Source organism: Patiria miniata, unplaced genomic scaffold (genome assembly GCF_015706575.1).
Source record: "Patiria miniata isolate m_02_andy unplaced genomic scaffold, ASM1570657v1 HiC_scaffold_6, whole genome shotgun sequence".
NCBI lineage: Eukaryota > Metazoa > Echinodermata > Asteroidea > Valvatida > Asterinidae > Patiria > Patiria miniata.
In genome coordinates, this window is record NW_024037073.1 from 3733695 (window position 1) to 3748505 (window position 14811).

The window sequence follows — 14811 nt, forward strand, 5'->3', positions numbered from 1 at the left end:
TAAAGTGGAATCACCGACCTCAAATATATTTTTAATTAGGTGAGGCAAGTTTTAATCACTTTTGATAGCCAGTCTTGATAATTTTCGTGGCGCAAATGAAAATAATCCAGGCACAAAATAAACATGATTTCTTGCTCTATGATTAGTACGAATGATGCTCCATTAATCAGCACCCCAAAAAAATTGGGGAAATAATTTTCCGACCTACTGACGCTATGGCATGTAATCTGAAACAAAAGTTGTTGTTTTTTCTCCACCTTCATTTCTTAATTTGAAACTTACATGTAAATGTAAATCATACTTTTCTAGTTAGGAAGCAGTGAAACACAGGTTGTGAAATGTAATTTTTTTTTAAGTTAACAATTTTGATTTTTTTTTCTTTAATTACAAAAATATTAGTGACCTACAAGATCTTCTCTGAATTTCAAGGACAAATCTTAAGATAAAGACCCCCAGATTTGCTCTAAAATGCACCAGAGAGCTATTAAAGTTCAAACATTTTCGGGTTGTTGAAGCAAATCTTCCCCCACATGTTTGAAAAAATCCTGGGGAGAACCCTGGCCGACGATACAAATTAATTTGGATTGAAATGTATCGATTGAATATCTTCAATGCTTGAATAGTGGTCTTATACAATTTTTTTGCGAAAGAACACGCATGGGCATGCAGAACTGAAATGAAAAAAAAATTATAAAATAAAATTATTTCCCTACCTACTTACCTGGATTTTTTTTCAGGCCGTTACCGTAAACACACCATTTTTTTGTTTGGCCTTATCAATGCCTGGTACAGACAATGAAATTATGACAACAATTTCAAATAACTGCTTAAGCTTCCTTTGCATGATATGTTTATTCACAATACCACAATCTCGAAGAACATATACACTAATGGATTTTGTTTTAAATGCATACCTTTTAAAACCTGGCTCCTCTCAGTATAGCCCATGGATGCCCCATTGTTAGGACCACTCATCATCTCATCTCTGAATCAACCAAACTTTCTGGGTTTTTTTTAGTTGTAGGCCTATATTGTTAAATCTGAGGTAGGTGTGCTCAGTCATCCAAATGACCACAAGGATTACAAATACAGAGCTCATGAAGTGCTTTGGAATAGGCAACCCCCGGAAAGTTTTTTTAATTCATAATGTTAACATAGTGAATACAAACTCATTTTTAATTTGTATTTATTAACTTTTTTTGATACACCTTGTCTTGGTATACAACTGGCACAAAAAGAAACTAAGCAGTTTTTATAATCGTCCTTGTTTGGACATTAATTGGAGAACAAAACATCAAAAATATATGTTCTGTGACGGAAACTTTCCGGTTGCGATTTTCAATGGGCATCGCAACACACAATTGAATGCAATGATGCAGGCCCGCATTCAGTTGTGTGTTGCAATGCCCATTGAAAATCTCCTAAGTGCAACTTTTAGTTTTGGGGTTTTAAGAGGTTGTGGAATGCTGAAAGTCGTTTTGTTTTCTATATTTTTTTTTTATTGTAGAGTAGACCCATATATATCATAATGACAACCTCCCATTCTTTTGTAACGTGCGTTTATATGTTTATAAAACTGAAATTCATCGAGTAATTTGTTGGTCGGCGAGCGCATAATTGAAATCAACAGTCGTCGGGTTCTTCGTAAAATCAGAAAAATCGTGATGTAATAAACAGGACTCGTTTATACTACGCTGCATAGGGAGTCCGTTTATTACGCCACGATTTACTATGTTTTGTTTGCTGCCCCCAACGACGACTTTTACACAAATTGCAAGTTCGGGTCGAAACAGGACCTGAAAAACAGCTCTCAAAAGTACCTTTTGTATTCATTTCATGACAGAAACAATAGTCGTTTTTATTTCATCACACCTTAGGCTACATATACCCGAAAAATGACGGAAATGTCTTCGAGCATTCCACAACCTCTTTAAGGAGCTTCAGCGCTAACGCTCTCGTTATTTCTTACACAGCGTTCCCAAGTACAGGTATCACATTGAACTGGAAAGTTTCCGTGACAAAACGTATACATGTATTTCGGATTATTTATTTTGTTCACGGAGAAATGTCCAAACAGGGACTCGAATACAACACTGCTCGTGGCCAAGTTGAAGTTACTCAAAAATTCCCAAGTTAAGAATTATTTTCAGTGAATATAATTATATTGCACAACTACGATTGTTCAAAATTCAAAGAGGTTAACCTACCCATCCCCTTATTAAGTTTCATCTCAATAATTTATCACATAAAAAATACCCTTAAAATCTCCCTTTTTGTAAAAAACGTCATTCAATATTGCAAATCCGACCTGTCTAACGCATAAGGCACAATTTTGAACTGTGGCTTAAAGTACTTTTTTTTTAAAAGTGAGCTTTTGGAGACCTACACATTTCTAAAACCGAAAGCACCTGTTTAATCTGGTTTTTAAACAAAGTTTCAAATTTGCTCAAAAATAAATGTGAAATCAATGTTTCTTTGATTGAGGATTAGTCGATTCTGCTGACACGTCCTGCTTGTTGAATATTCCTGGGTAGGCGATTAGCATCAGGACTGTTGAACCACCTATACAGTTTAAATTAAAAACGAAATGAAATAGAATTTATCTAGAGATTCAATAAATCAATCAAACATGAATAATTTCTAAGATTTCCTTCCCAAATTATCTTAGTTTTGCTGCATTTATGTTTCCCCTTCCTGGTTTGACATATTATTCTTCTTGTCCCCAAAACTGATAGCTGGCTTAAGTACCATATTCTTGCATGCAAATATTAATTTATTGGATGGCTTTGAGGGAGATACAAGAAAAAAACCATGTCTTGTAATAATAAATAATATATTGCATAGTCCGGGTACTTTTCCAAAAGTTTTGAGGCGGGGAACTCCCCGGGCCAAACCTACAAGTTCGCTGGGACCAAGTCTGACACCTATTAGGGTGTAGCTGATCATCCCGAACCCAAGCTTTCCCAAAACGAGAGACCACTCAGAGCGACCTCAAGGCTTATTAGGTAGCAGGTCAGTTCTGAAGGCAATATACCGCTGATTATGAAGATTGTGATTACTCTCTGTTAATTGCACAATAAACCAGCAAGAAATACACCTTGATAACAGGATTGTCGGCACAAGTTCGCACAACCAATGTGATCGTGATTTATTATACAATAATCAAGAAATATACAGCAGTGATTGAGTCTTTATGAGGTTGTTAATTATCAGATTCACTTAATTACTCTTGGGAGACAGTAACAGCTCACATATGCAACAAACGTTACGCGCACAGCCTGAACAATGTGCGCAATGTTCTCCAATATAAGTAATACACACCAATGTATGTAACTTACACCAATGTAAACGATACACGCCAATGTAAGTAACGTACGCCAATGTACACATACGCCGATGTAAACAATGCACGCCAATGTAAGTAATGTACACCAATGTTAACAACGCATGCCATTGTAAGTAATGTACGCCACTGTAAACAATACTTGCTGTTCAGCCTTAACCTGATTACGCTTTACCATGCAAGCTAGCGTCAGCATCGTACAGTATACAAAATGTGCATTGCGCGTCAGCATCACACAGCGAAACTTAAGCAATCTGGGCCTGTACACAGCGCAAGTCAGCATACACAAAACACAGAGCGCGAGCAATACACTGCTGTCCACGACTCAACTCACCCGCGCGATCACGTGAGACTATCCCTCACGTTAGCACGCAAATGCTGTACAAGCATATGTGCATGTACTTAACTTATGAGCACTAAGCCACGCCCAGTCACGCACGCACTACATTTATAATTCATGACATTAGAATACGATCACGTTCCAATAGCATTAGACTGGTTATAATTCAACCGAGCATGGTGGGGTATGACCTCATACTCGATAACCTAATACAAAATAAAAGGAAAGTGTACCTAAAGCTTATTTCCCTTTACATTTCAATACAAAGCATAAGGGGGGCTGATTTCAAAGCTCATTATATGATCACAATATATTGTACACGGTATAAGGGGCACAAGAACATCAAATTTTACCTAATTAAATATTCACAAAATTTCATAGGGAAAGAATATTGTAACGTTGGTGTCTCCTCTCGGATCTCCTCTGGGGTCTCCTCTGGGGTTTCCTCTGGGTTCTCCTCTGGGGTCTCCTTTGGGGTCTCTTCTGGGGTCTCCTCTGGGGTCTCCTCTGGATTCTCCTCTGGGGTCTCTTCTGGGTTCTCCTCTGGTGTCTCCTCTGGGGTCTCCTCTGGATTCTCCTCTGGGGTCTCCTCTGGGGTCTCCTCTGGATTCTCCTCTGAGGTCTCCTCTGGGGTCTCCTTTGGGGTCTCCTCTGGGGTCTCCTCTGGGGTCTCCTCTGGGGTCTCCTCAGGGGGCTCCTCTGGGGTCTCCTCTGGGGTCTCCTCTGGGGTCTCCTCAGGGGTCTCCTCTGGGGTCTCCTCTGGGGTCTCCTCTGGGGTCTCCTCTGGGGTCTCCTTTGGGGTCTCTTCTGGGTTCTCCTCTGGGGTCTCCTCTGGGGTCTCCTTTGAGGTCTCCTCTGGGGTCTCCTCTGGGGTCTCCTCTGGGGTCTCCTCTGGATTCTCCTCTGGGGTCTCCTCTGGGGTCTCCTCTGGGGTCTCCTTTGGGGTCTCCTCTGGGTTCTCCTTTGGGGTCTCCTCTGGGTTCTCCTTTGGGGTCTCCTCTGGGGTCTCGTTGGGGGTCTCGTTGGGGTCTCCTCTGGGGTCTCCTCTGGGGTCTCCTTATGGACTCCTGTGCGGAGCAACTGCGCCTGTTCATAAGTTCCAGTGTGGAGCAGCTCTGTCGGCTCCACCATAGACTCCCTTGCAGAGCAACTGCACCGGCTCCGCTCCGTTGACTCCCATGCGAAGCAACTCCATCAGCCCTGCTCCATTGACTCCCGTGCAGAGCAACTGCACCGGCTCCGCTCCAAGTGACTCCCGTGCAGAGAAACTCCACCGACTTTGCTCCATTGACTCCCGTGCGCAGCAACTGCGCCCACTACACTCCATTGATTCCCATGCAGAGCAACTGCACCGGCTTCGCTCCATTGACTCCCATGCGGAGCAACTCAGCCAGCTCTGCTCAGTTGACTCCCGTGCAGAGCAACTGCACCGGTTCTGCTCCATTGACTCCCATGCCGAGCAACTCAGCCGGCTCCGCTCCATTGACTCCCATGCGAAGCAACTCCATCGGTTCCGCTCCATTGACTCCCTTGCGCAGCAACTGCGCCCACTCCACTCCATTGATTCCCGTGCGGAGCAAATGCACCGGCTTCGCTCCATTGACTCCCATGCGGAGCAACTCAGCCAGCTCTGCTCAGTTGACTCCCGTGCGGAGCAACTGTGCTGGCTCCGCTCCACTGACTCCCGTGCGGAGCAACTCCATCGATTCCGCTCAATTGACTCCTGTGCAGAGCAATTAACTCCACTAGCTCTGCTCCATTGACTCCCGTGCGGAGCAACTGCGCCCGCTCCGCTCCATTGACTCCCGTGCAGAGCAACTCCATCGACTCCCATGGAAGCAACTGCGCTGGCTCCGCTGCGTTGACTCCCGTGAGGAGCAACTGTGCTGGCTCCACTCCATTGACTCCCGTGCAGAGCAACTCCATTGACTCCCATGGAAGCAACTGCGCTGGCTCCGCTCCATAGACTCCCGTGAGGAGCAACTGTGCCGGCTCCACTCCATTGACTCCCGTGCAGAGCAACTCCATTGACTCCCATGGAAGCAACTGCGCTGGCTCCGCTCCATAGACTCCCGTGAGGAGCAACTGTGCCGGCTCCACTTCATTGACTCCCGTGCAGAGCAACTCCATTGACTCCCATGGGAGCAACTGCGCTGGCTCCACTCCCTTGACTCCCGTGAGGAGCAACTGTGCTCGCTCCACTCCATTGACTCTCGTGCAGAGTAACTCCATTGACTCCCATGGAAGCAACTGCGCTGACTCCGCTCCATAGACTCCCGTGAGGAGCAACTGTGCCGGCTCCACTCCATTGACTCCCGTGCAGAGCAACTCCATTGACTCCCATGGGAGCAACTGCCCTGGCTCCGCTCCGTTGACTCCCGTGCAGAGCAACTCCATTGACTCCCATGGAAGCAACTGCGCTGGTTCCGCTCCATAGACTCCCGTGAGGAGCAACTGTGCCAGCTCCACTCCATTGACTCCCATGCAGAGCAACTCCATTGACTCCCATGGGAGCAACTGCGCTGGCTCCGCTCCGTTGACTCCCGTGCGGAGCAACTCCACCGGTTCCGCTCCATTGACTCCCATGCTGAGCAACTGCGCCGGCTCCGCTCCATTGACGTCTGTGCGGAGCCGACCCACAGGGGAACACGCATCCGATGCATCATACATGCAAGGAACGGAGCCGTTTCCAAAAGGAAATGTGCGTCCGTCTTATGAATGTGTGTGTTACGGGCTGTTCTGGAGGGAAACATGCATCCGTTGTATGAATGTGTGTGTGTTACGAGGCTGTTCCCATTGTGGACCCTTGCACTTGTGTTGATGCAGAAGTCATGGGGCGTCTCTGGACGATCAATCCCGGCCCCCCCCCCCCCCCCCCCCCCCCCCCCCGCTGCATCAACAGGCGCAACTCGGCAGTGTTCCGAATGGAACGGAGCATCTGTTGCGCCGCTTACACAGCACGGGGCGATACCCCCCTTGGGACTTGGCACTAGGCTTACTGGCAAAACCATCCCGTAGCCTCCCAAAACGGAGCCCCGCCCCTGCTGCATCGACAGGCACAGCCTGACAACCTCAGAGTCATCCAGTGTGACGAACGCTTTGCTGGCCATCTCTTGGTCTACGCTCTGCGAGGCCCTGATCCAGCATGCGTACCCGCCGTGTGACGAGTCGGACGCCAGACTAATTAACTTGGTGTATTCATGGCGAAAAACACTCCAAATTCTACCTTTTTTTCCTCCGTCAGACATATGCCACGGCTGCACCAATGTAACGTCCACAGGATCCTGGGTTTTCACATGCTAGACAAAGGAAACCACAGACACTATTTTCAGGTTTTCGGGGCTGTAGGCCATTTATTTTTGCCACTTTCTTACACGAGGCTCACGTTATACAAAATGTCACACTTCTGAGTCGGAGTAGTCCTGCAACGGGTTCCCCTGGCCAAGCGCAGGGGTCTGGACACTACGGTTGCACCATGAGTCCGTGCTGGCACCCTCTGCCGGCAGCCTGGCACTGACGTTTCAATATACAGAAATTGAATCAAATTTTGTTGATTAAATATTCACAAGAATGTTTACAGAATACACCATGATTTTATACAATTTAGAGGAAGAATGGTTGGATAATTTGAAGTGATTTGTACACATACATTACCTGTTCAATTTAGGCCAGTTACAAATCAACAAGATTTTGACAAGTATGAAAATGGGGGGATTTTGATTAAGTGATTTTTCCAAATGACAATAAACATTTAATTTTAGTGAAAACCAACTCAACATTTTAAACAGTTAGATTGTTCAAAGCTCGTTGATCGCTGGTTTCCCATCGCGCTCTCTTCGTCTGCCTAGACTTGACCAGCCTGAAGTACACCCCCTTGTGCTCCTTGATGGTGACTCCCTTGCCATCTGGAGGCCAGTCCAAATGGTACTGTTTACTTCCTGTTGGATCTACCTTTTTGAAAACCTATACATGTACATGTACATGTTTAAATACATGAAAAGGCATTTTTGTTATTTTTGCATCAAAGAAAGAAAACATGGTTTCATTACCCAACAAAAACAAATATTAGGTTTCATATTAAATTTATGAAAGATCTAGGTGCGAAGAATGACTCAGGCATGTCAAACAAGTCGCTAACTTAAGCTATATTAATTGTTCCCTGCTGGTAGTAGGCATTCAACTGGTGCTGAACTGCCCTAAGGAGAATAAATCTTGAGATAAAAGAGAGATAAGAAAGCCTGGTTCAGTCTCGATGTAAAACCCGAATTATAGGACCAATGTATTTGGATTTTTTTCAAAGAGATTCACGGCATTATTTACAAAACTTTGCTGGGAATTTCAACAAAACGCCCAATGGCCCTCGCAAGCCTATTGCTACTCACTTCATTGGCACTCCAACTCGATACTGATGTAAGGGAGCAACCCTTCTCTTGTAAATCACATCCAACTCATCATGAATTGAACTAACCTCAACCTGGGAGTTCACTTCCGCTGTCGTTCCCTTACGGGCAACTCTTTTCTCCCTTCCGGGATTGAAGATTAGCAGCAGAACATCGCTGTTCGACCTTCTCAAAATTATTAGTTTCCAGGGCAGTCTGGACTGCTTTGTCCAAAGTTTTTGGACGGGCTATATTGATGCCCTCTCTAATTGAGTGGCTGTCAATGGCATCTATGAAGTGGTTCTTTGCCAACTTCTCTCGAGCATCTTCTGGTATTTCAGTGTACGCTCGCAACGTTAAAGAGGTTGTGGAATGCTCGAAGACATTTCCGTCATTTTTCGGGTATATGTAGCCTAAGGTGTGATGAAATAAAAACGACTATTGTTTCTGTCATGAAATGAGTACAAAAGGTACTTTTGAGAGCTGTTTTTCAGGTCCAGTTTCGACCCGAACGTGCAACTGTGTAAAAGTCGTCGTTGCGGGCAGCAAACAAAACACAGTAAATCGTGACGTAATAAACAGTACTCGTGTATGCTACTGTGCATCGGGAGTCCTGTTTATTACGTCACGATTTACTGTGTTTTGTTTGCTGCCCGCAACGACAACATTTACACAGTTGCACGTTCGGGTCGAAACTGGACCTGAAAAACAGCTCTCAAAAGTACCTTCTGTACTCATTTCATGACAGAAACGATAGTCGTTTTTATTTCATCACACCTTAGGCTACATATACCCGAAAAATGACGGAAATGTCTTCGAGCATTCCACATCCTCTTTAACTCATGGATTGCCTGCCGTAACTCTAGCAATCCCTCTTTCGGCTTTTGGCGCCGGTGTCTGACCTCAACGAGATACCTCTCACTCTGTCAAGCTGACCCAAGCCTACGCACAAGCAACTTGACCAGGGCACTGTATGTGTGCTTTTGACCCAAGTCATCCACCAACCGTAGAGCATTACCTTGCAAGCTTGCTGATAACCACTTCGCAGCTTGCTCTTCGCTCCACTGGTTTAGCTCACGCCATGACTCAAAATGGCGGAAGTGCTCCTTCCAGAGCACTTTCCCACTATACCGTCAGGGGTTATGTTTGGCCTACGATTTAATTTGGTGGCTCAAAACTTCCCTTCTGACCTAAGTCACCACATGGACATGTGCCTCTCATTTCAGTGGCCAAGGACCTACTGATGAGGGGTCCAATCTTTCAGCTGAACTGCCGTCTTTCGCCTCGACTGGTCGAGTTGCGAAACTTTGCAGTTCACTGTGCTCCTGTGTAGGGATCACCTTTTCCCTGTCATGAACGAACGCGTTAGTACTTGGCCTATCCTGTTCCACGCCACCTTTCCCAGACAGGAACAGCATCAGGTCGTCTAGACTCACACGTTCCAAGGTGATTGGCGTCGACCCTGCTAGGTTTTTTTTCCTTGAGCCTGAGTCCTTCAGAAGTGCACTCTCTTAAAGCTAACCTACATCCCAAATGTTGGGACCCATTCAGGCACCACCTTTGTGCCTGACTCTCGTCTCCCCGTTGCTCTAGAGACATACAAAGTAGTCTCTTCAGGCAACCTTAGCTCAACATCGGTATCTACCTGATGGAAGATACTCCGGCTCCCACCTGGCGTGCTGGGGTTCCCTCTCTTTGGGGAACCACCCAACTGCAACTGCATGGCAGCGAGCACCAATCTTTCCCAAAATGAGCGACCTCAAGGCTTAGGGAGCAGGTCAGAAAAGCAGTCTCTTTTGCTACACCGATATGGACGTGTTTCCGTGTTACGCACAAAACGGGTTAGCCGCAGTCGCTCCGAATCCGGTCCACCGGTGAAAAAATGGTTTTAGTCGCCAAACGAAAAACATATAAACCGGGGTCGCCCGGCATTCCAATCTCTATATATTTTCCTACGAAATTCCAAAATTTCACTCGAATAGAGCATTCAATATCGTCGGACCAGCTTTCTAAAAACGCTTTTACGAGAGACCAGAGCGGCCTTTTTCAGTGTAATCACACGCAGTTTTACCCACACGTATCAGATGGGGCGACTTTGCGAAGCAGTAACTCGGCAATGCATTACGCAATGACAGCGGGTTTTCCGGCATTCTCTGCGTTAGTTACCTCCCCAAACTCGTTTTGATTGGCTGAGAAATGTCGTCGGAATGAAAGAAAACTTGAAGCCCATCGTTCTGCTATCCAATAGTATTCGTCGTGACCTAGCGCTGGGATTAGCATAACATTCGCGTGACGTCATGTCCACTGACTAGCTTCTAGCTAGCCGCGCGGTGGATGTGACTGGATTTGCTGTATTTTATGCTCTCTGAACGGAAAAAAATATGAAATATATGAAATGAAATTGGCACTTACTATGTTTTTGCCACATGCAGTGTTCATCCTACATGAACTTATACGGTTTTTCCACAGGAAATTGAAGGAATTCGTCGAAGACGTTAAGCGCAGTGAAGGTGGTCCGTACCATTACTATATAGGGAATACCATTCGGCACGCGCGCAGCGTGGTCAATTCAAGTGCATGATTGCAAGGCCAGCAGTGTCCGTAACTTATTTGGGATTTTCGTATGGCTAAAATTCATGTGAGATCTTCTTTCAGGTTGCTTTATTTTCATTGTTGTGTTTTTCACTATGTCCTGTATTTTGCCATAGAGAAAGATGATGTTTCCAATGTGTAGGCCTGTGTAAACACCTGTTGTTTATTGGAGTTACGCGTTGCGGTTTACCCATTTGTCACAATGGACTCTTCGGTACTGGCCACACGCATACTTGCTACACATAGGAGTTATGCATAATGCATGATTGGGCATTGACCCATTCAGTACACGCGTGGCGTGTCCCGAAGGTCACATAGACACACAACTGATTTTTTGAGACTTTAGCCATGAAACTTTTCCATATGCGGGAGGAAATATACCGCTGATTATGATGATTGTCATTACTCTCTGTTAATTGCACAATAAATCAGCAAAAAATACACCTTGATAATCAGGATTTTCGGCACAACCAATGTGATCGTAATTTTTCGTAATTTATTATACAATAATCAAGAAATATACAGTAGTGATTGAGTCTTCATGAGGTTGCTAATTATCAGGTTCACTTATTTACACTTGGAGACAACTAACAGCTCACAAAGGCAGCAAACGATAGGCGCACAGCCTGAACAATGTGCCCAATGTAAACAATACACTGTTAAGGCAACAATGTACACAAATGTAAGTAAACACACCAATGTAAGAAACAAACACCAAAGTAAACAATACACATCAATGTAATACACGTCAATGTAATGTACGCCAATGTAAACAATACACGCCAATGTAAGTAACGTACGCCGATGTAAACAATACACGCCAATGTAATTACGGTGCGCCAATGTTATACACGCCGATCAGCCTCAACTGATTACGTTTACCCATGCAAGCTAGCGTCGGCATCCGTAAAGTACATTCACTTGTACGGCTGCGCGTCAGCATACACAGAAAACAGAGCGGGAGCAAAACACTACTTTAATGTCCGCTGTCCATGACTCAACTCACCCAGGCAATCACGTGAGTATCCCTCACGTAAACATGCAAATGCTGTACAAACATAATGTACACACATGTATGTACTTAACCTATGGGGACCAATAATGTACGTGCATTCAGTCACTGTGAGGGCTAAGCCACGCCCAGTCAGGCACGCACTACATGTACAGTTCTTGAGCATTGGAAATTGATACAAAAATAACACTTTCCTTGAAAATGTCAGCACAACAGGTGCCATGATTTTACAGGATGATTAAGACTGTCATTCACTCATTCAACAGTCCTGTAAGGTATTTCACAGTAATTCAGTAGTTCTGTTTTTTTTTATGTTTGCAAATGTTGTAACAATTTCAATACTGTGGCTAAATGTTCACTCTTTCACATAATAACTGAAAATTCTGCTCAAGCCTACTGTAATTCATGACTTTATTTTGGGCATTTTTTTGCGGTAAAACAAACCTGTCACGATGAGAGGTGATATTACTCCAACTGTAAGGGCGGCCGTCTTGAATGCGAGGAACTCGGCAGAAAAATAGGCGAGAGCTAGCACAAAGGAAAACAATGTAGATAATTATGTACAACCTGTTGGTATAAAAGAGGAACAAAATTTAGTTGCCACAAAATAAGTTGCCACGCAGTCTAGCTATGTTCATTTGATTAAAGTACTGTATACCACAATGCTGAAGAATCAGGCACATATTGCAGAGCCTATGTCAAATGAATGTGTTTGTTAGGCTGACCCTTGAACTGTCACGAGAACACTCCTAACAGTGTCTGCCCAGGAACATTGGGAGCTATGGCGAGAGAAACTTTTGAAAGATTTTCTCCAAATGCCACATGTGTTGCTATAAGCTTGATCACAAATAGCAAATTAAACTATTGCGCAAAGCATTATGGGCAGGATAAGGGGGCAAAGAACCACGCACGAACGCTGTGTTCGAACGCGCACGCCTTGTTAAGCCCATAGATAGAGTCTTTCCCTGATGCGCTTGGATTTTGCTATTTTCGATACGGCTTATGGATTTGAGGTTCGGCAATTCAAGTGTTTTTTTTTATGTGGATTTTCAAGTAATGCTGTATTAGCTATTTTTTTTTGTTTTAACTAAGAACTGTGCTTTGCTGTGCTCAGTATCAAATCTGTAAGAACTAGAAAGAGACTTACAATATGTTTCTCCTACATTTACATGTACTACTTCTCTTTCATCTCTCCATATTGCAATGTTGCAACAAGCATGAAGGAAAACTGTATGAGTACTTACGGTTTGCTATTGATGTTCAGGGCGCACATAACTCGGACAACACCGGCAAGACAAGTCCAGGTGCCAAACAGTCTGCCTAAGGCTGGGGTGACTGCCAAAATAATTGAGGAGGTTGTTGGACGTACTTTGCTTGACATTGTGGTCTCATGAATTTCTTATGAAATGATTACCGATTTTGAGACTACCCACTCTGTTCACAAGTACCCCCTCACCGGCAAAGAAAGTACAGTTGAGGGTAACTGAACGACGCCATCTTGCCTGACTGCAATATTTTGCCGCGCCGTGAAGCGCGTGGCCACTGCGTGTGCATAGTACAATCCCCTGATGTACTTGCGTCACACACAAGGAACGGTGCACGCGCACGTCGACCAGCGAAATGTATGTGTCCAACCCATTGATCTCCATATACACAGACTGTGTATATGGAGATCAATGGTCCAACCCAAGGGACGTCGTTGCTAGGTAAAAGGGCGCCCTCTTTTTAGTGCACGAAGCCCATATACATCCCGAGATCTATTGGCATTGGTACAAATGATGCATACTGTACGTGGGAACTTGTAAGCTGTATCTTCATCATTCAGACTTCACTTTCCCTTGGAGAAGAAACTCCTCCAAAGCCACCGTGACGTGAACTCATCATATTTTGGGCCTGCGTAAAAAGTCTAAGTCGCATTCCTGTAACTGGATTTTAAACCTGGGGGGGTCCACAGATCTGTGGTCGAAGTGGGAAATGCATAATAATGTGGAAGTGGATATTTTGCCGGCGGTAATCCCGGAAAGCTTACGTTACTATAAGGTTTGCCGGTGTGGCAGGTAATTCTGTCCCTCCCCCCCCCCCCCCCTGGTAAATGTGTCCCCCGGAAAAATTTACCGGCTCGTGACCCGGTAAATCTGTCCGGGGGGACACATTTACCTAGGTAGATCTGTCCCCTCCCTGGTAAATATGTCCCCCTACCCAACGTTGAAAGTGTCCCCCTGGTGTGTCCCCGTGCATGCATGCGGTGATACGAGTTAAGTCGTGTTCGTGAGCGCGCGCATCGCCGCAAGTACATGCTGCAAGATTTGTGGCAGCGTTTATCGCATGTGTATAATGTGTATCCCTCAACACGAAGGAAATTCATCCAATGAGAAATTTCGTTACGCGCTACGATGGGAACGCAGACCAAATCCAAGTAGTCGTTATATCAATGAGGCGTCCACCGTAGAATAGGGCTACTGTGTATTGCACGACCTTGCTGTAATTTCACCGTACTCCGAGTCCGAGTCGATCGAAACATAATTGTTCACATTTCACAAAGAGACCAAAAAGTTAATTTTATTCATCTTTATGAAGGGCAGACTAAAAAGTAAAAAATGTATAGCTTGTATGAATTCATTAAAACAATAATTATAGGGAATTACTGGCCTTCTGCGCTGCAAAACTAGGGGGACAAAAAAACCTGGAGGGGACAGAATTACCTGGAGGGGGACAGAATTAACGGGCCGGGGAGGACACTTTTAGCTAGGTAATTCTGTCCCCCCGGAACCTTTTAACGGGGGACAGAATTACCGTCCACACCGGCGGCAATTCCTGTCAACAGAGGGCGCTGTACTCTCTAAGATAGGGCTGAATTGTAAGATATATTAAATTACCACCAACTGTGGTTTAGTACGAAAGCCGTAATATATTACGGCGCCATCCGTAATAACGAATTAATAATCCGTAATAACGAATTAAATAATCCGTTATAACGAATTAATAATCCGTAATAACGAATTAATAATCCGTAATAACGAATTAAATAATCCGTTATAACGAATTAGTAATCCGTAATAACGAATTAAATAATCCGTAATAACGAATTAATAATCCGTTATAACGAATTAATAATCCGTAATAACGAATTAAATAATCCGTTATA

At 44.6% G+C, this 14811-nt stretch overlaps 1 pseudogene; it reads right to left on the reverse strand.

Moving 5' to 3' along the window:
- Nucleotides 1-1834: 1834 nt before the first annotated feature.
- On the reverse strand, nucleotides 1835-13105 carry LOC119742390 (annotated as a pseudogene).
- Between the last annotated feature and the right edge of the window lie 1706 nt (nucleotides 13106-14811).